Here is a 24,677-nt window from a genome sequence, read left to right on the forward strand (position 1 = left end):
ATCTCTCGGACTTCGCATGGACTTTTCAAACGCCCCACGTAAATAGTTCACGTTTCATGTAAACGCAGCCCGCACCATCATGCAGCCACCAAAAGCTTGCACATTTCCTTATCGACAATCTCTGTCGATGGCTACGTGGGGTCTGCACCACACTCGAACCCTATCATCAGCTCTTATCAACTGAAATTAGGACTCACCTGATCAGATCAAGGTTTTCCAGTACTTTAGGGTACAACCGATACGGCCACGAGCCAAGGAGAGGCGCTGCAAACGATGTCGTGCTGTTACCAAAGACACTCACGTCGGTCGTCTGCTGCTATAACCCATTAACGCCAAATTTCACCGCACTGTCCTAACAGACACGTTCGTCGTACGTCCTACATTGATATCTGCGTTTTATCTCACGCAGTGTTGCTTGTCTGTTAGCACTGACAACTCTATGCAAACGCCACTGCTCTCGTCGTCGAACACTGCGCTGTCCGTGGTGAGATGTAATGCCAGGAATGATACTCTTGATACTGTGGATCTCGGAAAACTGAATTCGCCAATGATTTCAGAAATGGAGTGCCCCATGCGTCAACTCCAACCTTCTAACTCCAAGCTCCAGTCCGTGACTATGATCAATGATCATGTCAGAAACCTTTCACACGAATCACCTGGGTATGAACGGCAATCTGTCTATGTGCATGAAACTTCCTGGCAGATTAAAACTGTGTGCCCGACCGAGATTCGAACTCGGGACCTTTGCCTTTCGCGGGCAAGTGCTCTACCAACTGAGCTACCGAGGCACGACTCACGTCCGGTACTCACAGCTTTACTTCTGCCAGTATCCGTCTCCTACCTTCCAAACTTTACAGAAGCTCTTCTGCGAACCATGCAGAACTAGCACTCCTGAAAGAAAGGATATCGCGTATCGCTATGCCATTACTATCACTTCAGTGTATGCTGTGTACGCGAGAAAAAAAAAAAAAGGAAGTGAAATCGGTAGATGTGATGCATTGATAGAAAATGATTACAGTTTCAGAAAAATTGTATGATTCATTCAAGTGAAAGAAATTCACAAATTGAGCAAGTCAATGAGACTAGGCTATCACTCATGGTTGTCGGACAGTTTGGCGCAGGGGACACTCAGATTGGTTGGTATCCAATCGCTGTCTGGAGCGTCTCCGAAATGTCTCCGGCTGGAATCTCATTGACAGCAGGTAGAATTGTCTTCAGTGGAGAACTCCATTTCGAATTGAGCCCAGACGAGCAGCGAAGGTGCGTCTGGCGTCACTTCGGACAGAAACTTTCCTGGCAGATTAAAACTGTGTGCCGGACCGAGACTCGAACTCGGGACCTTTGCCTTTCACAGGCAAGTGCTCTAGTTCAACTAGGTTCGCAGAAGAGCTTCTGCGAAGTTTGGAAAGTAGGAGACGTGGTACTGGCGGAAGTAATGCAGTGAGGACGGGGCGTGAGTCGTGCTTGGGTAGCTCAGTTGGTAGAGCACTTGGCCGCGAAAGGCAAAGGTCCCGAGTTCGAGCCTCGGTCCGGCACACAGTTTTATCTGCCAGGAAAGTTTCATAACAGCGTACACTCCGCTGCAGATTGAAAATCTCATTCTCCCACCTCGGACAGAGGTGGCCCACGAACCGACTGTCGCCCTCCATATGGCCTGACGAGTAGGAGTGACGGCCTACGATGCCAATTTATTCCAGAACAAGACCGCTTTGGATGTTATCCGTGGTACCCTTGCAGCTCAGCGGAATACCGATGATATTTTACGCCGCGTTTTGCTGCCCTCCAGAGCAGGTCATCCGGGCTGACATTTCAGCAAGATATCGCTCGCCCGCTCACGGTCAGAGTTTCTACTGCACGTCTTCTTGCTTACCAAACCCCTAACTTGGTCAGCAAAGTCGCCGGACCTCTCCCCAACTGAGAACTGGTGGAGCACTTTAGCCGAGGTCCTTCAACCGGCTCGGGATTTTGGCGATCTAACGCGGCAGTTGGACAGAATTCGGCACGATATCTCTTAGGGGGACTACCAACAGCTCAGGCATTGCATGCCGAGCCGTTAACTACTTGCATAAACCCAGAGATGCACCACTGCGCTTTTTACTTTCTCAGTTTGTGAATATTATTCTTTTGAATACATCATCCAGTTTTTCTGAAACTGTAATCATTTGTTATGGAAATTATGGAAATGGAAGACGGTGTAGATGAAGATGAAATTGGAGATACGATACTGCGTGAAGAGTTCGGCACAGCACTGAAAGACCTAAGTCGAAACAAGGTCCCGGGGGTAGACAACATTACATTAGAACTACTGACGGCCTTGGGAGAGCCAGTACTCGCAAAAGTCTACCATCTGGTGAGCAAGATGTATGAGACGGGCGAGATTTCCTCACATTTCAAGAAGAATTTAATAATTCCAATCCCAGAGAAAGAAGGTATTGACAGGTGTGAAAATTACCGAACTATCAGTTTAATAAGTCACAGGTGCAAAATACTAACGCGAATTCTTAACAGACGAGTGGAAAAACTGGTAGAAGGCGACCTCGGGGAAGATCAGTTTGGATTCCGTAGAAATGTTGGAACACGTGAGGCAATACTGAACCTACGACTTATCTTACAACAAAGATTAAGGAAAGGCAAAGCTACGTTTCTAGCCTTTATGGACTTAGAGAAAGTTTTTGACAATGTAGACTGGAATACTATCTTTCAAATTCTGAAGGTGGTAGGATAAAATACAGGGAGCGAAAGGCTATTTACAATTTGTACAGAAAGCAGATGGCAGTTGTAAGAGTCGAGGGACATGAAAGGGAAGAAGTGGTTGGGGAGGGAGTGAGACAGGATTGTAGCCTCTCCCCGATGCTATTCAATCTGTATATTGAGCCAGCAGTAAAGGAAACGAAAGAAAAATTCGGAGTAGGAGTTAAAATCCATGCAGAAGAAATAAAAACTTTGTGGTTCGCCGATGACATTGTAATTCTGTCAGAGACAGCAAAGGACCTGGAAGAGCAGCTGAGCGGAATGGACAGTGTCTGGAAAGGAGGGTATAAGATGAACATCAACAAAAGCAAAACGAGGATAATGGAATGTAGTCGAATAAACTCGGGTGATGCTGAGGGAATTAGATTAGGAAATGAGACACTTAAAGTAGTGAAGGAGTTTTGCTATTTGGGGATGAAAATAACTGATGATGGTCGAAGTAGAGAGGATATGAAATGTAGACTGGCAATGGCAAGGAAAGCGATTCTGAAGAAGAGAAATTTTTTAACATCGATTATAGATTTAACTGTCAGGAGGTCGTTTCTGAAAGTATTTGTGTGGAGTGTAGCCATGTATGGAAGAGAAACATGGATGATAAATAGTTTAGACAAGAAGAGAATAGAAGCTTTTGATATGTGGTGTTATAGAAGAATGCTGAAGATTAGATGGGTAGGTCACATAACTAATGAGGAGGTATTGAATAGAATTGGGGAGGAGTTTGCGGCACAAATTGACTAGAAGAAGGGATCGGTTGGTACGACATGTTATGAGGCATCAAGGCAAGGGGTCACCAATTTAGTACTAGGGGGGGCGGGGGTGGGCGACGTGGAGGGTAAAAATCGTAGAGGGAGACCAAGAGATGAATACACTAAGCAGATTCAGAAGGATGTAGGTTGCAGTAGGTACTGGGAGATGAAGCAGCTTGCACAGGATAGAGTAGAATGGAGAGCTGCGTCAAACCAGTCTCAGGACTGAAGACCAGAACAATAATAATAATCATTTGTTTGTCTGTCCACGTGCATTAAATTTACCCAAATCCGCCTCATTCGGATAATTTCTTGGTGGTACGTCTTTTTTGTTTTATTTCTTTTTTTTGTGCCTTTTTTGTTTTGCAGTACGTATGATTGAGTTATCACTCATCAGTTAGAGTCTGATCACTACTTCCAAACTGGAAAAAAATTGCGTATTTGTGGTAAGATCTTACGGGACTGCTGAGATCATCGGTCCGTAGGCTTACACACTACTTAATCTAACTTAAACTAAGTTACGCTAAGGACAACACACACACACACACACACACACACACACACACCTGCTCGAGGTAGGACTCGAACCTCCGACGGAGGGGCCGCGCGGACCGTGAGAGCGCGACTCTAGCCCGCGTGGCGACCCCTCGCGACCTCCAAACTGGAGGAGTGATGTCCAGCTGTATGGCCGCTATGTGTCTGCCCTTCTGTTGTCGTCGTACGTGGCATTCACGGTTCCAGCAGAATTTCTGATAGTAGATTTTCAAGCCGTGTTAGGGATCGCTGTTAGACGAGGTTGTACTTCAGTTATGCTCCTCTTTGCTGTGCTCACTGTTTCTTCAGTATTCTTCTTCAACGCCTCGGTTCAAACGTTGTTATTCTCTTCTCGTCTTAACTGTTTATCATCTACCTACCACTTCCGCAGAAGCCTACTCTCTAGACAAGTACCTTTAGATTTTCTAACACTAAAATTTATGTTTCTCTTTTTAAGAAATTAATAAATTCTTCTTTTTCAGAAACCTTTTTAGTGCTATTTTCGATTTCCTTTTCCTACCCTTGCTCCTCGTGTATCACCACATCCATTACTTTTAGTGTCTCATTTCCAGATTTAATTCCCTTAGCATGGCACGATTTAATTCGGCTACTTTTCTCTGAACTTAATCATAGCTAACACTTGGTTTAAGAATCATGAAAGAAGGTTGTATACGTGAAAGAACCCTGGAGATACTAAAAGGTATCAGATAGATTATATAATGGTAAGACAGAGATTTAGGAACCAGGTTTTAAGTTGTAAGACATTTCCAGGGGCAGATGTGGACTCTGACCACAATCTATTGGTTATGACCTGTAGATTAAAACTGAAGAAAAATGTGGGAAATTAAGGAGATGGGACCTGGATAAACTGAAAGAACCAGAGGTTGTACAGAGTTTCAGGGAGAGCATAAGGGAACAATTGACAGGAATAGGGGAAAAAAATACAGTAGAAGAAGAATGGGTGGCTCTGAGGGATGTAGTAGTGAAGGCAGCAGAGGATAAAGTAGGTACAAAGACGAGGGCTGCTAGAAATCCTTGGGTAACAGAAGAAATATTGAATTTAATTGATGAAAGGAGAAAATATAAAAATGCAGTAAATGAAGCAGGCAAAAAGGAATACAAACGCCTCAAAAATGAGATCGACAGGAAGTGCAAAATGGCTAAACAGGGATGGCTAGAGGACAAATGTAAGGATGTAGAAGCTTATCTCACTAGGGGTAAGATAGATACTGCCTACAGGAAAATTAAAGAGACCTTTGGAGAGAAGAGAACCACGTGTATGAATATCAAGAGCTCAGATGGCAGCCCAGTTCTAAGCAAAGTAGGGAAGGCAGAAAGGTGAAGGAGTATATAGAAGGTTTATACAAGGGCGATGTACTTGAGGACAATATTATGGAAATGGAAGAGGATGTAGATGAAGACGAAATGGGAGATACGATACTGCGTGAAGAGTTTGACAGAGCACTGAAAGACCTGAGTCGAAACAAGGCCCCCGGAGTAGACAACATTCCATTAGAACTACTGACGGCCTTGGGACAACCAGTCCTGACAAAACTCTACCAGCTGGTGAGCAATATGTATGAGACAGGCGAAATACCCTCAGACTTTAAGAAGAATATAATAATTCCAATCCCAAAGAAAGCAGGTGCTGACAGATGTGAAAATTACCGAACTATCAGTTTAATAAGCCACGGCTGCAAAATACTAACGCGAATTCTTTACAGACGAATGGAAAAACTGGTAGATGCAGACCTCGGGGAGGATCAGTTTGGATTCCGTCGAAATGTTGGAACACGTGAGGCAATACTGACCTTACGACTTATCTTAGAAGAAAGATTAAGAAAAGGCAAACCTACGTTTCTAGCATTTGTAGACTTAGAGAAAGCTTTTGACAATGTTGACTGGAATACTCTTCTTCAAATTCTAAAGGTGGCAGGGGTAAAATACAGGGAGCGAAAGGCTATTTATAATTTGTACAGAAACTAGATGGCAGTTATAAGAGTCGAGGGGCATGAAAGGGAAGAAGTGGTTGAGAAAGGAGTGAGACAGGGTTGTAGCCTCTCCCCGATGTTATTCAATCTGTATATTGAGCAAGCAGTAAAGGAAACAAAAGAAAAATTTGGAGTAGGTATTAAAATTCATGGAGACGAAGTAAAAACTTTGAGGTTCACCGATGACATTGTAATTCTGTCAGAGACGGCAAAGGACTTGGAAGAGCAGTTGAACGGAATGGACAGTGTCTTGAAAGGAGGATATAAGATGAACATTAACAAAAGCAAAACGAGGATAATGGAATGTAGTCAAATTAAATCGGGTGATGCTGAGGGAATTAGATTAGGAAATGAGACACTTAAAGTAGTAAAGGAGTTTTGCTATTTAGGAAGTAAAATAACTGATGATGGTCGAAGTAGAGAGGATATAAAATGTAGACTGGCAATGGCAAGGAAAGCGTTTCTGAAGAAGAGAAATTTGTTAACATCGAATATAGATTTATGTATCAGGAAGTCGTTTCTGAAAGTATTTGTTTGGAGTGTAGCCATGTATGGAAGTGAAACATGGACGATAACTAATTTGGACAAGAAGAGAATAGAAGCTTTCGAAATGTGGTGCTACAGAATAATGCTGAAGATAAGGTGGATAGAGCACGTAACTAATGAGGAGGTATTGAATAGGATTGGGGAGAAGAGAAGTTTGTGGCACACTAGAAGAAGGGATCGGTTGGTAGGACATGTTTTGAGGCATAAAGGGATCACAAATTTAGCATTGGAGGGCAGCGTGGAGGGTAAAAATCGTAGAGGGAGACCGAGAGATGAGTACACTAAGCAGATTCAGAAGGATGTAGGTTGCAGTAGGTACTGGGAGATGAAGCAGCTTGCACAGGATAGAGTAGCATGGAGAGCTGCATCAAACCAGTCTCAGGACTGAAGACAACAACAACAACAACTTTTCTCTGATGTATTACTTTCGCTCAGCTACTCTTCCAGGTCCTTAGCCGACTCTGACGCAGTTACGATGTCGTCGAGAACTATCAAAGTTTTTGTTTTGTCCTATCTCTGACTTTAAAATCCATTTCCAAATTTCACCTTGGATTCCTACAGTGCTTACTCAATGTACAGACAGAATAAACTCTCTTCAGTATCCTTCAATTAAAGTAGCCATATTACTGACAACTTTTCTGATTCGAATGAACAGACTCATCATGTGATGCATTTACACCATCGGATGAAAAATATATATATATATATATATATATATATATATATATATATATATATATATATATATATATATATATATATGTGTGTGTGTGTGTGTGTGTGTGTGTCATAGGTCAAACGCATATCAACTGCATTTTTTTAAAAATAGGACCCCCATATTCGTGTAGTACGTAAAGAAATATGAATGTTTTAGTTGGACCACTTTTTTCGCTTTGTGATAGATGGCGCTGTAATAGTCACAAACATATGGCTCACAATTTTAGACCAACAGTTGGTAACACGTAGGTTTTTTAAATTAAAATACAGAACGTAGGTACGTTTGAACATTTTATTTCGGTTGTCCCAATGTGATACATGTACGTTTGTGAACTTATCATTTCATCATCGTCATTTAAGAGTGATTATGCCTTTCAGCGTTCAGTCTGGAGCATAGTCCCTCTTTTAAAATTCCTCCATGATCCCCTATTCAGTGCTAACATTGGTGCCTCTTCTGATGTTAAGCCTATTACTACAAAATCATTCTTAACCGAATCCAGGTACCTTCTCCTAGGTCTGCCCCGACTCCTCCTACCCTCTACTGCTGAACCCATGAGTCTCTTGGGTAACCTTGCTTCTGCCATGCGTGTAACATGACCCCACCATCTAAGCCTGTTCGCCCTGACTGCTACATTTATAGATTTCATTCCCAGTTTTTCTTTGATTTCCTCATGGTGGACACCCTCCTGCCATTGTTCCCATCTACTAGTACCTGCAATCATCCTAGCTACTTTCATATCCGTAACCTCAACCTTGTCGATAAGGTAACCTGAATCCACCCACCTTTCGCTCCCATACAACAAAGTTGGTCGAAAGACTGAACGGTGCACAGATAACTTAGTCTTGGTACTGACTTCCTTCTTGCAGAAGAGAGTAGATCGTAGATGGGCGCTCACTGCATTAGCTTTGCTACATCTAGCTTCCAGTTCTTTCACTATGTTGCCATCCTGTGAGAATATGCATCCTAAGTACTTGAAACCGTCCACCTGTTCTAACTTTGTTCCTCCTATTTGGCACTCAATCCGTTTATATTTCTTTCCCACTGACATTACTTTCGTTTTGGAGATGCTAATCTTCATACCATAGTCCTTACATTTCTGATCTAGCTCTGAAATATTACTTTGCAAACTTTCAATCGAATCTGCCATCCGCATATGCGAGACTGCTTATTTTGTGCTCACATATCTTAATCTCACACAGCCAGTCTATTGTTTATCCCAATTATCATGAAATATTAGCTGCTAAATCGTTGTTACCCACCAGAGTGTTCAATACGTTTAACGGAAACAAGCGCGGAAGTATCATTGCAGGCTTTACTAGACCATACTAAAGCTCGATTGCTTAAAGTACAATCTGATGTCATGGAAACGCTCGACAGTTCCTTCACGGATAACATGAAGTTAATTTTGAAGTGGGGATTCGATGGTTCCTCATCGCAGCAGTATAAACAAGAATTTGACGAAAGCGACAGCTCTGATGCTCATGTATTTTTTTACTTCCGTGGTTCGGTTACAAAAGCTAGCTTCAGACGACAAATCTGAGCAGCAACTTGTCGTTTGGAAGAACCCAAGGCCTTCTGGACCCCGTTCCTGCAGACCGTTGAAATTGCAGTTTTTGAAAGAAACCGTAAAGTCAATTGTTGATGAAAAAAATATCGTTGATAAACAGATAACATCTCTCATTACATTCGCTACAGTAACGGAGGGTATTAACGTTGAAGTAAAATATGACCTATCGTTTACAATGATGGATGGAAAGGATGGTATTACACTAAATCTGCTCAAAGATGTTAGTTACGGAATTTGACATAGAAAAATTTGAACAATTTACAATTGGTGGAACAAACAGAATGTGATAGCTCGATATTAAATTTTGGAATTACTTCCTTACACGCGCGGATAAGGCTTACGGAATGGATGCTGCATATTGCATATAAACTGAATGACCGAACGAGTAAAAAGGCAGGCGCGATCAGTGGATGAAAAGAAAGTGGTTGAAGATCATAAGGAACAAATACAAAAGAAATTTAAAGCGGCTTTAGGCTTAAATATCGATATGCCCAAGCAAGGATTTGGTAGTACAAATGACGGCCATACAGCCTGACGTTTTTTTGAGAACGCTGCCCTAACAGCCGAAATTTTGAATTTGGACGAGAAATTCGTAGCAAGTTGCAAAGTAATTTTGTAAACAATGACGAGCGGTTCGCTGTACATATCGAAAAGTTCAGGGTTTATTGCTTAGACTTTGCGAAACGATACGTTGAGCTATATTCCCGGTACCCGATGCCAACATTGTTACGTACCGTTTTAATTCATGGCTACACAATAATTGAAGTGAATGTCTTGCCAATCGGACAACTTTCCGAGGGCGCTCAAGAAGCGAGGAACAAGGACATTCGTCGGTAGCACGAAAATTTTTCTCAAAAATGTACGCGAGAGAAGACAATGTCTGACGTTTTTTGTCGGCTTCTTGCGTCCTCGGATCCACAGATAACTAATTTTCAAAGACTAAAAATGAAAAGTAGTGCAACATTACCTTCTGATGTACTAGAACTTCTACTGGAAACACCAGGAGAGTATGTCACAAATAATAGCTTACCCTCAGCAGAAATCGAAACATGTACGACGAATCCATCTGACCTAGATTATGATTTGTAATTAAGCAAATGTATTGTATGAAATTATGTACGTAAAATAAAATAATTCTAAATGAGCGTTTGGCGTCATTGTCCGGGAGGCCCCTTGGCGGGGCAGGTTCGGCCGCCTTGGTGCAGGTCTTATTACATTCGACGCCGGATGGGGATGAAATGATGAAGACAGCACAACACCCAGTCCCTGAGCGGAGAAAATCCCCGAACCAGCCGGCAATCGAACCCGGGTCCGTAGGACTGCAATCCGTCACGCTGACCACTCAGCTGTCGGGACGGACAAAATAAAATAGAGATGAATCTAATATCAAATTCGTAATCAGAGACCTCTAAAACCTATTGGTGCAAATTATCGGACCGATAAAGTGATTATTTTTCCAAAATGTCCGCCATTTTTGTCCGACATTTTGAATTTCATGATTTTGATATCAAATTCGTAATCAGCGATCTCGAAAACCTGTCGGTGCAAATTTTCGGATCGATAAAGTGATTATTTTTGCAAAATTTCCGCCAATTTTTGTCCGGCATTTTGTGTTTCATAATTTTGATATCAAATTCGTAGTCAGCGACCCCAAAAACCTAAAACTGGAAATTTTGGAATAATTATTCTCTCTTCTCGACTTTTGGCCAGGGATTAGGCCGTTCTGAAGCACTGCGCGCCCTGTCGCAGCGCATCAACTCGCCACGGCCATGATAACCACTCTCAGCGTGCATAGTGTAGCCTTGAGGGGCTGACTCGATATACAGAGCATAAAAAAGTGTCTAATATATTTGGAGCTATTAGTACCATTACAAACGAAGGAAAAATGTCTAGTAAACATGGGCTCCAAAATGCACACCTTAAGAGTAATGAGCACATCATGTTCATCTTCGATACTATGCAACACATCCGTCCTGCTGCAAGCTCTTTGTTTTCCATATTTATGGTGGAGGTAGTATGGACCAGAACAAGAAAGAAATGTACATTAAAGATGGGTTCTAAGAAGTGTGTTTTCATATTAGCGAAGATGAAGTGCTCATACCTCTTAAAGCTCGCATTTTAGAGCTGATGTTTGATTTTCCTCTTGTTTTGGTGGGTGCTGCCATCTGTCAAAATATTGACCTATTTTCTTTTTAACGCCCTGCGTGGTAGACCAACAACCAAGGACCCAATTATAAATGCAATTTCGAAACATCCGAATGAACAGAAAATGTTGCCATCGCACAATTCTGACATCAACACTCAATAACCATGAGAAAATGGAGGTAAATATCTTAAAGGAGATTACCAGTCATTGGCTACAGAGCTGCGAAAACTAAACTCCTAATTAAACAATGGCAAGTAAAATTACCCAAGATACAGGTGCGTAAATAAATTAACGTACATAAGATAATTTTTGTGGAAGTCATCTCGGAAAAGGTTGCAAGGGTGTTTGGGAAGAAAGATGTCAAGATAAGGTTCAGAAATAAGAGCTCATTACATAACATGCTTTCACATAGCGTTGATGACGTAGAAAGATTTTTAAACCTCAGTGTTTACGAAATTTCTTACAATGAGTGTAATAGTTTTTATATTGGGCAAAGGTTCGCAAATTTTTGGCAAAGATCAAAACGGGATGCTGCATGGGAAACTAAAGATAAGTCTACCTTCAGTAATCAACTAATTAAATTAAATTTAAACATATGATGTTAGAGATGGAGAATAATCATGAAATTTAACATATCATCCCAGACGGCCGTGTGCTGATCTTAGAAGTGGACTGTGGAAAGAAGAGCAGATAAGTTACTCAATAAGTAAACAGGAAAAGTAGGGAAAAGTAATTCCTAGAACAACTGTATGCAAAGCGGATATAAGAATGACTAGTCACGTCGATTACTATCTACACTTTTGGTCCATAAATTGCTGAACTTGTTTGTATTTAAAATTTTTAAAATTCAGTAAAACAGTCTCGATCGCAAGAAATGTTTACTGTAGTTGGTAACTGGTTTTGCTCTATAGTTTAGACTATCTCAGGCGATGGTGGCGTAAGAACATTGACGTCAACTGTTAATCTTCTTAATAATCTCACTGCCCCTCCCCAAAATCTTTTTGTGTTTGAAAGTATTTGTCATCCCACACAAAGCAGGAACCTTGCTAAGGTTCGGAGGCTAGCATGCCTTAGTGTTACACATTGGGGCAGTTGATGAAATACCGATACATCATTACATCTGCATCCATCCCATAAAATATAGATATAAATCGGCGATTTTATTTCCACCGATATCTTGATATCAAAAAGGTTATATCGAGTGCCGATATTTTTATTTTATATTTTCTTCACAATTTTAGTAAATATTTGCAGCTGTTCTTTTGAAATTGTAGTAGAACATAATTTTGCATTCACTGTGTGAAAGGGTCTTGCTACTTTTTGAGCTTTTATCACTATCAGTCTTTCTCTTTCACTGCGTGAAGCAAGTACGTGTGGCACGAGGACAGGAGCCAGATTGCACTGTGGGATGACGGTGCGTATGGAGTAACAAGATTTCTGTTGTGGAAAAATAACACACCAGTTGCCTTAACGCAACTAGTGTGCTACTTCTTCACATCGACATTCTTCGAAAACAGTTCCTGAAAATGATGAACAAAAATACACTCCTGGAAATGGAAAAAAGAACACATTGACACCGGTGTGTCAGACCCACCATACTTGCTCCGGACACTGCGAGAGGGCTGTACAAGCAATGATCACACGCACGGCACAGCGGACACACCAGGAACCGCGGTGTTGGCCGTCGAATGGCGCTAGCTGCGTAGCATTTGTGCACCGCCGCCATCAGTGTCAGCCAGTTTGCCGTGGCATACGGAGCTCCATCGCAGTCTTTAACACTGGTAGCATGCCGCGACAGCGTGGACGTGAACCGTATGTGCAGTTGACGGACTTTGCGCGAGGGCGTATGGCATGCGGGAGGCCGGGTGGACGTACCGCCGAATTGCTCAACACGTGGGGCGTGACGTCTCCACAGTACATCGATGTTGTGGCCAGTGGTCGGCGGAAGGTGCACGAGCCCGTCGACCTGGGACCGGACCGCAGCGACGCACGGATGCACGCCAAGACCGTAGGATCCTACGCAGTGCCGTAGGGGACCGCACCGCCACTTCCCAGCAAATTAGGGACACAGTTACTCCTGGGGTATCGGCGAGGACCATTCGCAACCGTCTCCATGAACCTGGGCTACGGTCCCGCACACCGTTAGGCCGTCTTCCGCTCACGCCCCAACATCGTGCAGCCCGCCTCCAGTGGTGTCGCGACAGGCGTGAATGGAGGGACGAATGGAGACGTGTCGTCTTCAGCGATGAGAGTCGCTTCTGCCTTGGTGCCAATGATGGTCGTATGCGTGTTTGGCGCCGTGCAGGTGAGCGCCACAATCAGGACTGCATACGACCGAGGCACACAGGGCCAACACCCGGCATCATGGTGTGGGGAGCGATCTCCTACACGGGCCGTACACCTCTGGTGATCGTCGAGGGGACACTGAATAGTGCACGGTACATCCAAACCGTCATAGAACCCATCGTTCTACCATTCCTAGACCGGCAAGGGAACTTGCTGTTCCAACAGGACAATGCATGTCCGCATGTATCCCGTGCCACCCAACGTGCTCTAGAAGGTGTAAGTCAACTACCCTGGCCAGCAAGATCTCCGGATCTGTCCCCCATTGAGCATGTTTGGGACTGGATGAAGCGTCGTCTCACGCGGTCTGCACGTCCAGCACGAACGCTGGTCCAACTGAGGCGCCAGTTGGAAATGGCATGGCAAGCCGTTCCACAGGACTACATCCAGCATCTCTACGATCGTCTCCATGGGAGAATAGCAGCCTGCATTGCTGCGAAAGGTGGATATACAATGTACTAGTGCCGACATTGTGCATGCTCTGTTGCCTGTGTCTATGTGCCTGTGGTTCTGTCAGTGTGATCATGTGATGTATCTGACCCAGGAATGTGTCAATATAGTTTCTCCTTCCTGGGACAATGAATTCACGGTGTTCTTATTTCAATTTCTGTGTGTGTGTGTGGAATCGGTTCGTCAGTATTTTATATAAAGTGCTGACGTAATCAAAGCATGGCGCTACCAACAGAAGTCGCAACCTTTAGCTTCACCACCCAATTTTGACACTACAACTGCTAGGTCGCTGGCGTTAGCAGAAATGAGAAAACACAGAATTAGACATGAAGTGTTCCAGACAAATTCGATATATGACGAAACCGAACGACGGACCCGTCGGACACCTTTTATCGTGCCGCTCACACGCAGTTACCATTGTTAGCAAAGTGGGTACCGCCAAGCGTGAACGTGCATCGTTTTCCTTTCAATTCTTGCTTTAAGGGATTGCTAGCTTGTTGCTGTACAGAATATCTAATAGTAAATCAAAACTTGAATGTATAGCTCTAAAGCAGGCAGAATATTTACAATGTGCATGGCGGCCACGGTGGCCGAGCGGTTCGAGGCACTTCAGTCCGGAACCGCGCCGCTGCTACGGTCGCAGGTTCGAATCCTGCTTCGGGCATGGATGTGTCTGATGTCCTTAGGTTAGTCAGTTTAAGTAGTTCTAACTTCTAGGGGACTGATGACCTTAGAAGTTAAGTCCCATAGTGCTCAGAACCATTTGAACAATGTGCATGTACGTCGATATTTTTCCCCTGGATATGTGATGTGTTAATACCATTTTTCGAAATATCTATGGACCAAAACGATACTTTTTAAATATCAATACATCGGACTCCAGATACTTTGAAAAATATCAACAGTCCTAATACACATAGTTGTGACGTAGGTGCAGCCACTGCTGATTGAATCCGTGGAGCGGTCAGAGTAACCCGTGATTGCTGAAGAGCAGTAGCAGCATTTAGAGTAGTTGCAGTTGCAACAGTCTGGAAGATTGATTGATCTGTCCTTGTAACATTAGCCAACATGGCCTTGCTGTGCTGGTACTGTCGACAGATGAAAGCAAGGGGAACTAAAGACTTGCGCCTCTACTGTATGGCTGAATGATGACAGAATCCTCCTGGGTAAAATATTTTGGAGATAAAATCCCCATTTGGATCTCGTCAGAAAAAAACAAATCTGGCATGCTATGATTCGGAGCATTAAATGTTAGAGCCATTAGTCAGCTATGTGGGTTAGTGAATTTATAAAAAGGAAAGGGATAAGATGAAATTACGTTTAGTGGGGATTGGTGAAGTTCGATGGCAGGGTGAAGAGGATTTTTGGTCAGGTCCGTATAACGCAGGTGTAGGTTTAATAATGAATAAGACAACTGGAATAAGGGTAAACTAGGGTGGAAAGCGCAGAGAACGCACTGTCGTAGCAAAAATAAACTCGTAGCAGCCATGCACCACAATAGTGTGAGTTAATATGCCAATTAGCTCATCAGTTGATAAAGAGACTGAAAGAATGTCTAAGATAAAAAAAAAAGGTTCACGCATTTAAGAAAGAGTAAAATTTATTTGTAGTGGGAAGCTGAAATCGATCCAAAAGGGAGAGAAGCATAATGTGGGAAAGGAGTGCAAGAGGAAGCCGCCTAATAGAATTTTGCACAGTGAGTAATTTAATCACCGCTAGCATTTGGTTTAAGAATCATGAAAGAAGTTTGTATACGTGGAAGAGACCTAGAGGCACTAGAAGGTTTCAGGTCGTTTATATAACAGTATTCCAGAGATTTCTGAACCAGATTGTAATCTGTGAGACATTTCCAGGAGCAGAAGTGGACTCTGAGCGTAACTTATTGGTTTTGAACTTTAGATTAAAACTGGAGAAATTACAAAAAGGTGGAAAATTAAGCACGTGGTATCTTAATAAGCTGAAGGAAGCAAAGGTTGCTGAGAGTTTCTCAAGGAGCATTAGGCAACGACTGACTGAAACAGGGGAAAGAAATACAGTAAAAGAGGAATAGGTAGCTTTGAGAGATGAAATACTGTAAACAGCAGAGGGCCAAATATGTAAAAACACAAGGCCTAGTAAAAATCGTTGGAAATCACAGGAGACATTCAGTTTAATTGATGAAAGGAGCAAATACAAAAAGGCAACAAATGAAGCAGGCGAAAGGGAACACAGACATCTAAAAATGAGATTGGGAGAAAGTACGATGTGGCTAAACAGTAGTGGCTAGCGGACGACGGCAAGTCTGTAGGAGCATGTATGGACATGGGAAAGACAGATTCCGCTTATCGGGAAATTAAATTTTCAGATTCGATTCCAAAGAAAGCAGAATGAAACAATGTGTATCAAACTGTTAATAATGCACGGTTCATGAAAACAACTTGTGTGGCACATTAGACTTTATGGCATGCTCGCACAGAGCGATAAGGCTGACTAATGAGATCAAGGTATGACGTTTTACGAATGAGTTAAAATAGGTGGAATGGGATGAGATGTATATAGAAACAGATGCTAATGTGAAACTCACTGTATTCCACTCTACATTTGTGTCAATATTTGAAAATAACTTTCCCTAAAAGTTTTACAGAAAGTCCCTAAAAAGACTAAATTAGGGATCTAAAATTTATATAAGAAAAGATTAACGTCCCGTCGGAAATGTGCCATTAGCGACATAGCACAAGCTCGGATCAACGAAGGATGGAGAAGTTAATAAGCCATGCCTTTTCAAAGCAACCATCCCGTCACTTACCTGGAACGAATTCGGGAAGCCACGGAATGGATTTGAACCTTCAGCCTCCCAAATGAGAGTCCGATTGGCAGACACTGAGCCACCTCGCTCAGTCTTATGAAAGAGAGGAAGGGGAATTTATGCAGGGTGAATTACCTAAAACTTGCACCGCAAATATTGCAGACATGGAAAGTGCTACTGATGTGCAGTTTTCACAGAATGGTTCAAAATGGTTCAAATGGCTCTGAGCACTATGGGACACAACTGCTGTGGTTATCAGTCCCCTAGAACTTAGAACTACTTAAACATAACTAACCTAAGGACATCACACACATCCATGCCCGAGGCAAGATTCGAACCTGCGACCGTAGCACTCGCACGGTTCCGGACTGCGCGCCTAGAACCGCGAGACCACCGCGACCGGCTTTCACAGAATGGAAAGGTATACATGGGCTCGTATTGTTAGCCAACACAGAGATTGTAATAATGCTTATAAAGTGTATTTTTTGTGCAAACATACACTTTATAAATGGAACTAGTCTATTAACATCAACAAACTAAAAGTAAGGCAAAGATTCTAGTGCGGTCATTTATGGGATACCGTATTTTGAAAACTGCCCACGCCGACACTTGTACAACATGTATGATAGCACACACTGAACAGCACAAGTGCGTGCACGAGTTACGTGGATTGTGACCAGTAACGAGACAACTGGCCACCACAGATTGTCTTTAAAATGACCACTGGCAGCGGCAATACACGCTTCGAGTCTAGTATGGAACAACTGCTGCACAGGTGCCGGCATTTCAGCGGAGATGTCCTAACAGGCTGCAGTAATCCGTCTCTGCGTATCATCAGATGTAGTTGGGTTGCACTCACCCCTTGTGAGCCAAACTGAGGAGCTACTTCATTGAGAAGTAGAGGCTCCGGTCTTGAAAACTAACGTAGGGCTGACCACATGACCCTGCATATCCGTATCCAGTGATGCCTGTGGGCTGAGGATGACACGGCGGCCAGTCGGTACCGTTGGGACTTCGTGTCCTGTTCGAACGGAGTTTAGTTTAAATCCCATCACCCACTCGCGACGTACTGTTTGGACTATCACACTAGCAAGTGGCACTGTACACAAGAAACACCGAGCACACCGTAAGCAAATATGACGACATTTTAGCTAGCAACTGAACAAGCTGAATGACCCAAAAAAGATGTCGATGTGGAAACTTTTCAAAATCCGATATCTCGTGAACGACTCCCATTAGAATCCTTCAACATACGCAACTAGCATTCTAGTTTACCCTACATTACATTAATACTTGTTCCATAGATTACGAATACGACATTTCGTAATGTTGTGGGATGTGTCAAGTTACCATAAGTTTTCTTTACAGAATATAATTAACTCACGTGTTTTTACAGGGTGGCTTGCGAAATGTGTTACCATTTTGTTTTTGAATATAAACTTTATTGTCAGTACAATCTCAAAGGAACATATACTACAATAAAGAGCCGTCCATGGAGATTTGTTCTAACTCAGCACATGCTCAATATGTCTACCATTTCGTTTCCAACTTCCTTCAAACGAACACTGAAGTTAGTGATTACCCTACGGCACATGTCTTCCGTAATCTCACTACAAGCTTGGAGAATAAGTCTTCTGAGCTCCATTAAATCACGTGAACGTTTCGGGAAAATTTTTTCCTTTAGGAAAAAAACAGAAAAAATCACATGGATTGAGGTCTGGACTATTGGGGGGCCAATTTCGTCCGTCATTGAAGCGACCTGGAAATCTGAGTGAAATGATCCGCATGTCCAAATGCTCGTGTAAAAACTCCAACACAGTGTTTGCAGTATGTGGCCTTGCTCCATCTTGCATGAACCACTGCGTGTTGAAGGGCAAGGCAGTAGCAAGAAGCTGTGGAATGAAGCTACTGCGAAGGATGCTCAAATAACGCTCGCTGTTCACAGTTTCTTCATTGAAAAAGGGTCCAATAAGTCCGTGATTGGAAATTGCTGCCCACGCTGTAATCCTCGGAGCATAATGTTGTCGTTCATGAAGCACATGAGGGTTTTCAGTGGCCCAAAAGGGTACATTTTGTTTGTTACCACACCGTCTACATGAAAACGCGCCTCATCTGAAAACCAAACGTTGTTGAGAATTTCTTCCCTATCCTCCGCCCACTGAGCAAAAAGTAGTCTGTGCTGCTTGTGTTCTTCAGTGAGCTTCTGTGCACAGGTCATCTTGTATAAGTACATATGGAGGTCACTTTTAAGAATGCGTTCAACGGAGCGTCTGGATATTCCTAGTTGCACTGCTGCCTTTCTAGACGATTTCCCTGGACTTCTCTCTACAGCAACTCGTACCGCTTCAGTATTCTCCGGCGAACAAACAGGCTTAGGCCGAGGTCGGTTCCCTTCCAATACTGTTCCTTCCTGTACCAATTTATCGTACAACCTGTGGATGGTCTTGTTGCAAGGGACCCATCGTTTGTTAAACTTTTGTCGAAAACGCCTCTGAGTCACAACAAGGCTTTTCATTTCATGAAAAAGTAACACAATTGCCGATCGTTGCTGTGTTGTCAGTCTTCCATTGTCAGCCATTGCTGCTTACTAGTCTCCTAGTGGCAGTATCGTGAATTACACGCCATTTAGTAACTCATTTGTTTTTTCAAGCTCTGCTGGTACTGCTGTAGAGATCCCTGTGGGATATCGAATGTGCGTCGTAAATTGTGAAAGAAACAATTGGTAACACATTTCGTGCGTCACCCTGTACATACCTACTGGAACTCTATGTGCTGTTTATGTAATAAAAGGGGACAGATTAAAAATGTAAATTTTGGTTTGTTGAAAATCGTTAATCTCTGAAAGTTCTTGACCGATTGCTTAAAAAGTTTGACACAGCGTTCAGTTGGTGTACCTGCGTGTTTTTGTTTGTCTACTTTTTGAATATACGTGATACAATAACTCATATAATTTTATAACAGTGAAACATTATAAAAAGTACAAGTGAAAAGTTGTTAGTAAACAGAAAAACTGTGTTTATGGCTTATTGGTTTATGACGAGAATACGGCTACAGAATCTGAATAAAAATAAACAATGCTCAAAGTCAGAGGGAGGAGGGGGGATGGACAGAGGCGTGGGAGAAAATGGGCATAGAAAACAGGAAGGAGGAGTTGGACAGAGAGAGGCGGCGGGAGTAGATGAATAGAGAGGCAAGGAGAAGGCGGGCAGTGAAAGAGGGAGGAAAGTGATGGGAAGGAGAGAGAGAGAAAGAGAAAGAGAGAGAGAGAGAGAGAGAGAGAGAGAGAGAGAGAGACAGAGAATGAGAGGAGATGAAGAGAGGGCACAGCGGGAGATGGACAAAGAAAGGGGGGCGAGGATATGGACAGAGAAAAGGGAGGAAGGAGTTTAAAACGTTTATCCAGTTCACATACTTGTTAGGAACGAGTACTTTATCTTTTCTTTACTTTCTAATTAACAGACTGAGCCACAGCTAAGCTTGGGTTGGTACAGCTAATGTAAATAATAAGATTAAAGATTAAAACTATGTGGGATGCTGTGAAGCAGAAGAGGAGGTCGACCAGACAGCGTACAATATACTATACAAAATTAAAGTAAGTGGCAATGTTGTATTTTTAACAGACATTTACTAAAAATAACAGCACAAATAGGATGAAATGATACAGCTGAATGAACTTGGGAATATACTGAAAAGGCTTGCCGCAAAACTTCAAACATCTAGAAGTAGCACCAACAGAATTCTAAAAAAAATAAAAATTAATAAATTGTTGATACAATTTCAAACAGAATTCTCAAAAGGTGTTCTAAGTTAAGTGATGTTATTAGTGTTATAAGTATACCATAGATGGCAAATTTTCCAGGCATATTAAAAATGCAGTTGTTAAACCTCTTTATAAGAAACATGACAAGAAAGACTAAAATAATTGTCAGGCAATTTCTTCACTAACATCTTTTCCAATTCGAACAAGTAAGGCACTTAAGAGAAGTACTATACTTAAGCAGAAGCCCATAGTAAGACTATATCATGGTATGGATTTCAGAAGGTTGCTCGAGAAAGTATTATGTTTACAAATTCACTCACGAAATATTGCAAGCCTTAAATAATAGTACACCACAGTTGCCATTTTTTATGATCTCTTCATGATGTTTCATTGCATACATCATGTTAGTGAATTAGAAAAATTTAAGTTTTATGGAGGCAATGGCTTCATACACAACTGATATGAATCAGTTTTACTGTGTATGCGGCAACATATCCCAATACACATTAACCAGAATGCAAAAATGTGTGTCGAATAATTCGAACAATGTTGGAATAAGAAGAAATTTTAGTGAAGGGGAAAAATTCACAAAGAGAATCCCAACAATATTCAATTTTGGTTACACATCTATTGCTCACATATGTGAATGACCTTACACTTAATATTCATCGAGCTGAATTGGTTCTTTTTGCAGAAGATACTAGTACTGTACCAAACCCCACTGGAGAAAAATCAACAGAGGCTGTTAATGACGTACACTCAAAGACAAACAGAATGACTCATCAAGAAGGAATGAGAAGGAAATCGATAAATGTGACTACATGTACAGACCATAAGATGATGACAATTTCAGAAAAAATGGATGGTTTATTCAAGAAATGAGCTTCATAAACTGAGCAATTGGGCACCTCTGGAATCATGTAGGTCGTCATTCAACTCGGCATTGATTGAAAGAATTGTTGGATTTCCTCTTGTGCAACTTTTTTTCTGAGTCAGTCTTCTGACTGGTTTGATGCGACCAATGCCTCTCCTGTGCCAACCTCTTCATCTCAGAGTAGCACTTGCAACCTACGTTCTCACTTATTTCTGCCTGTACTCCGATCTCTGTCTTCCTCTACAGTTTTTACCCCCTACAGCTCCCTCTAGTACGTATCAGGGAAGTTATTCCCTCATGTCTTTAACTAGGGTGACCAGATGCAATTGTTTAAAAAGGATGACAAACAGCTTCAAAAAAGGAGGGAAAAGGAAGAAAAAAACAGGACACATCAAACGGGTCAACTGCAGAAGAGGCTACCACCCGCCAGCTTTTGACAAGTCACGTAACTGCCGGGAATTATCGGTAAAACTAGTAGTTAATTGTTACTGATGGTCAGCTGGTGGTTAACTGAGCAATATAATAAAAATAAAAAACATTGATTGTGGTGACAGTGTGGCTTCAATTGTTTTGTTATGTCAACAAAGCGCAGAACGTACGACCATTCACCTCCCTTCATTCGACGCACCGCTACCAACATCTACAATTCAAGCAGCAGCATGTAAACTGCACTTTAACCTTGCGAATACAGATAAATTGAATTACTATGATGCAATGAAATAAAACCATGACAGTTAATCTGTCTAGTTATTTCTTACCTTTATTGGCCACTGAGACGTAGGCCTACGTGCCAGCTCCACATATCTTACATTCCGCTTCAAATTCATTTCTCCCTATCTTAAAGCCGGATATTTGCAGGAAAGGACATCAGAAAATGTACACTTTCGTTTAGGCATAGCCAAGTTTTTACATAACTCACTCGGTTAAAAATTACACTCACAAATCACACGTGCACTGCAGGAAGCCAAGCCTATACAAAGCGAAGATACGAGACGAAAATTTTAAATAATCGATATTTGCATTCGCTTATACGTCGATCAACGATAACATCGACGATCCTGGTGCCACCTACTAACACCGTCTTCGTGCGTGTTTATCACGAGGGCTCTGCCAATAGTATTTAAGAAAAGAGCAATAGAACGGGACGAATTGTAAATTTAACTGTATTACGCTTAACTTTCGAAAAAGCCGGACACTGTAAAAATCCGCACGGACCCCGGACAAAGAGCTAAAATAGAGGACATGTCCGGATTAATCAGTGTAAGGTGTCAGACAAATCCAACACCTTCCATGAAAACCCTGACAAGATAAGCAAATCCAGTAGTATGTCACATAGCTCCGAATAAATCGTGACATTAAATTAACCAAAGTAATACGAGTAACGAGTGAGCAAATGGAATACCACAGACTAACTCAAGAATGCCTAAATGCATGTCGTACCTTCCCACCGTGGACCGACGCAGTTCCGAGGGGAGAAACGAGAACAGAAGCCGAGAGCAGAATCGTGTTAAGCTAGAAGGCCCTATGATAAGGGACGGACTGGACACCCACGTCTCCAGCTAACCACTAGGGCTCACCACCCGCACGTTTTAGCGTGAGACTTTTTAGCGTCTCTGTTACGTTGCAAACTTTAAAAACATTGCCCCACCACGAAAAGTATAACGTTTCTCATTGGATAGACAGAAATTTTGTAGGCGGAGCTTAAGGTTATCAGTGAGACCCTGATTGGTCAGATGAAAACACAGCCAGATAGTTTTTTTAAACCAACTTCGGTAAATTGTAGTAAGGAGAAGTTAGGAGAGAGTTGCTTCCGAGACGGCGAGGTGAGCGGAGCTGTGCTGCCCGCCGCCGCCCTGACGCTGCCTAAACACCGACAAGGTAATGAACGCACGCGATGCCGCATTTTTGAGCGCATAAGGCTTCACTCAGAACTGCAGAAGTCTCATCTGTTACACCCCTTTTTTGCGTAATACTAGAGTCGATCGTTAATTAAAACTCATGGTGTTCACGTTTGCCACTTGAAGAACAGATCTGAAACGCGATGATTTTTCTTTTATATAGTTATTAAGAAGCCACATCAGCCACAGTAATTTACGACAAGTTAGATAAGTAATTAAAGATAATTGAGGGTCACTGTAGACCATTTTGATGGTTTTCTCTTTTGTGAAACTTAAATTAAACCTAGATTATAGATGTGATATGGCATAGGTCATCCTTCGATCGATTGTAGAACTTGGAAACCCATTCAGGGAATATTCGTTCACATTTTTGTTGAACGCAGTTGGTTTTTACCATCCTGTATTAAAAATTTCCTTTTATCAATAGTGCAATTTATAAACAATGTTTTGTGAGTAGAATAAAATTTCCAATGGTAAACTTAACTGCTTTTTCGACGTTATTTTACCAGCTAACTAAAAATAGGAAAGCCTTGAACCCCTTCCACTAAATTAAGTTAGTATTAAGATTCTTTTACAGGGAGTGCAGTGGAGCTGACGCTTAGATCATTATGTATTTGGTTATATCATCCCTAGTCTCACTGAACTCTTCTGAATTCTACATGTCATGTGTGGTCTGGCGTCTCCTTACCAGCAACAGGTCCCAGGTTCAAACTAGTTAATTCCCTAAAAAACACGCTCAGAGCGTCGTTGCGCGAAAGTGGTAGGGAGACACGATATAGAACAGACAGACACCACCATGAATGTTTAGATCCGGACGTCTGGTCACCCTATCTTTAACAGATGTCCTATCATCCTGTTCCTTCTTCTTGTTAGTGTTTTATTTATATTCGTTTCCACGTCTATTCTCCAGAGAACCTCCTCAGTCGTTACCTTATCAGTTCACCCAACTTTTGAACAGCACATCTCAGACGCGCGGGGTAGCCGTGCGGTCTGGGGCGCTTGTCACGGTTCGCGCGAGTAGCTCCGACCCCCCCCCTCCCCCCCCCCCTCCCCCCCCTCCCCCCCCCTCCCCCCCCCCCCCCCCCCCCCCCGGAGCACCTGACGGAGCTTCGAGTCCTACCTCGGGCATGAGTGTAAGTTTCGTCCTTAGCGTAAGGTAGTAAGTTAGTTCGAGCTAGATTAAGTAGTGTATAAGCTTGGGGACCAATGACCTTAGCCGTTTAGTCTCACAGAGCTTACCACAAATTTCCAAATTGCTTCGATGCTCTTCCATTACGATTTTTCCATAGTTCATGGCTCACTACCGTGCAGTGCTGTGGTACAAATGTATATTCTCAGAAATTTCTTCCTCAAATTAAAGACTTTGTTTGATACTAGTAGACTTCTCTTGGCCAGGAATGCCCTTTTCGCCAGTGCTAGTCTGCTTTTGATGTCCTCCTTGCTCCGTCCGTCACGGGTTGTTTTGCTGCCTACGTAGCAGAATTCCTTAACTTCATCTACTTCGTGATCAACTGTTCTGGTGTTTCTGTTACTTCTCATTACTTTTGTCTTTTTTCGATTTACTTTCA

The 24,677-nt window shown here is 42.5% G+C and overlaps 1 non-coding gene across 1 annotated transcript; it reads right to left on the reverse strand.

Moving 5' to 3' along the window:
* Nucleotides 1-713: 713 nt before the first annotated feature.
* On the reverse strand, nt 714-788 carry Trnas-cga (transfer RNA serine (anticodon CGA)). Its single transcript has one exon. It is a non-coding gene; the product is annotated as a tRNA-Ser (tRNA).
* Nucleotides 789-24,677: the final 23,889 nt, after the last annotated feature.

The sequence above is a fragment of the Schistocerca gregaria genome, chromosome 9 (genome assembly GCF_023897955.1).
Source record: "Schistocerca gregaria isolate iqSchGreg1 chromosome 9, iqSchGreg1.2, whole genome shotgun sequence".
NCBI lineage: Eukaryota > Metazoa > Arthropoda > Insecta > Orthoptera > Acrididae > Schistocerca > Schistocerca gregaria.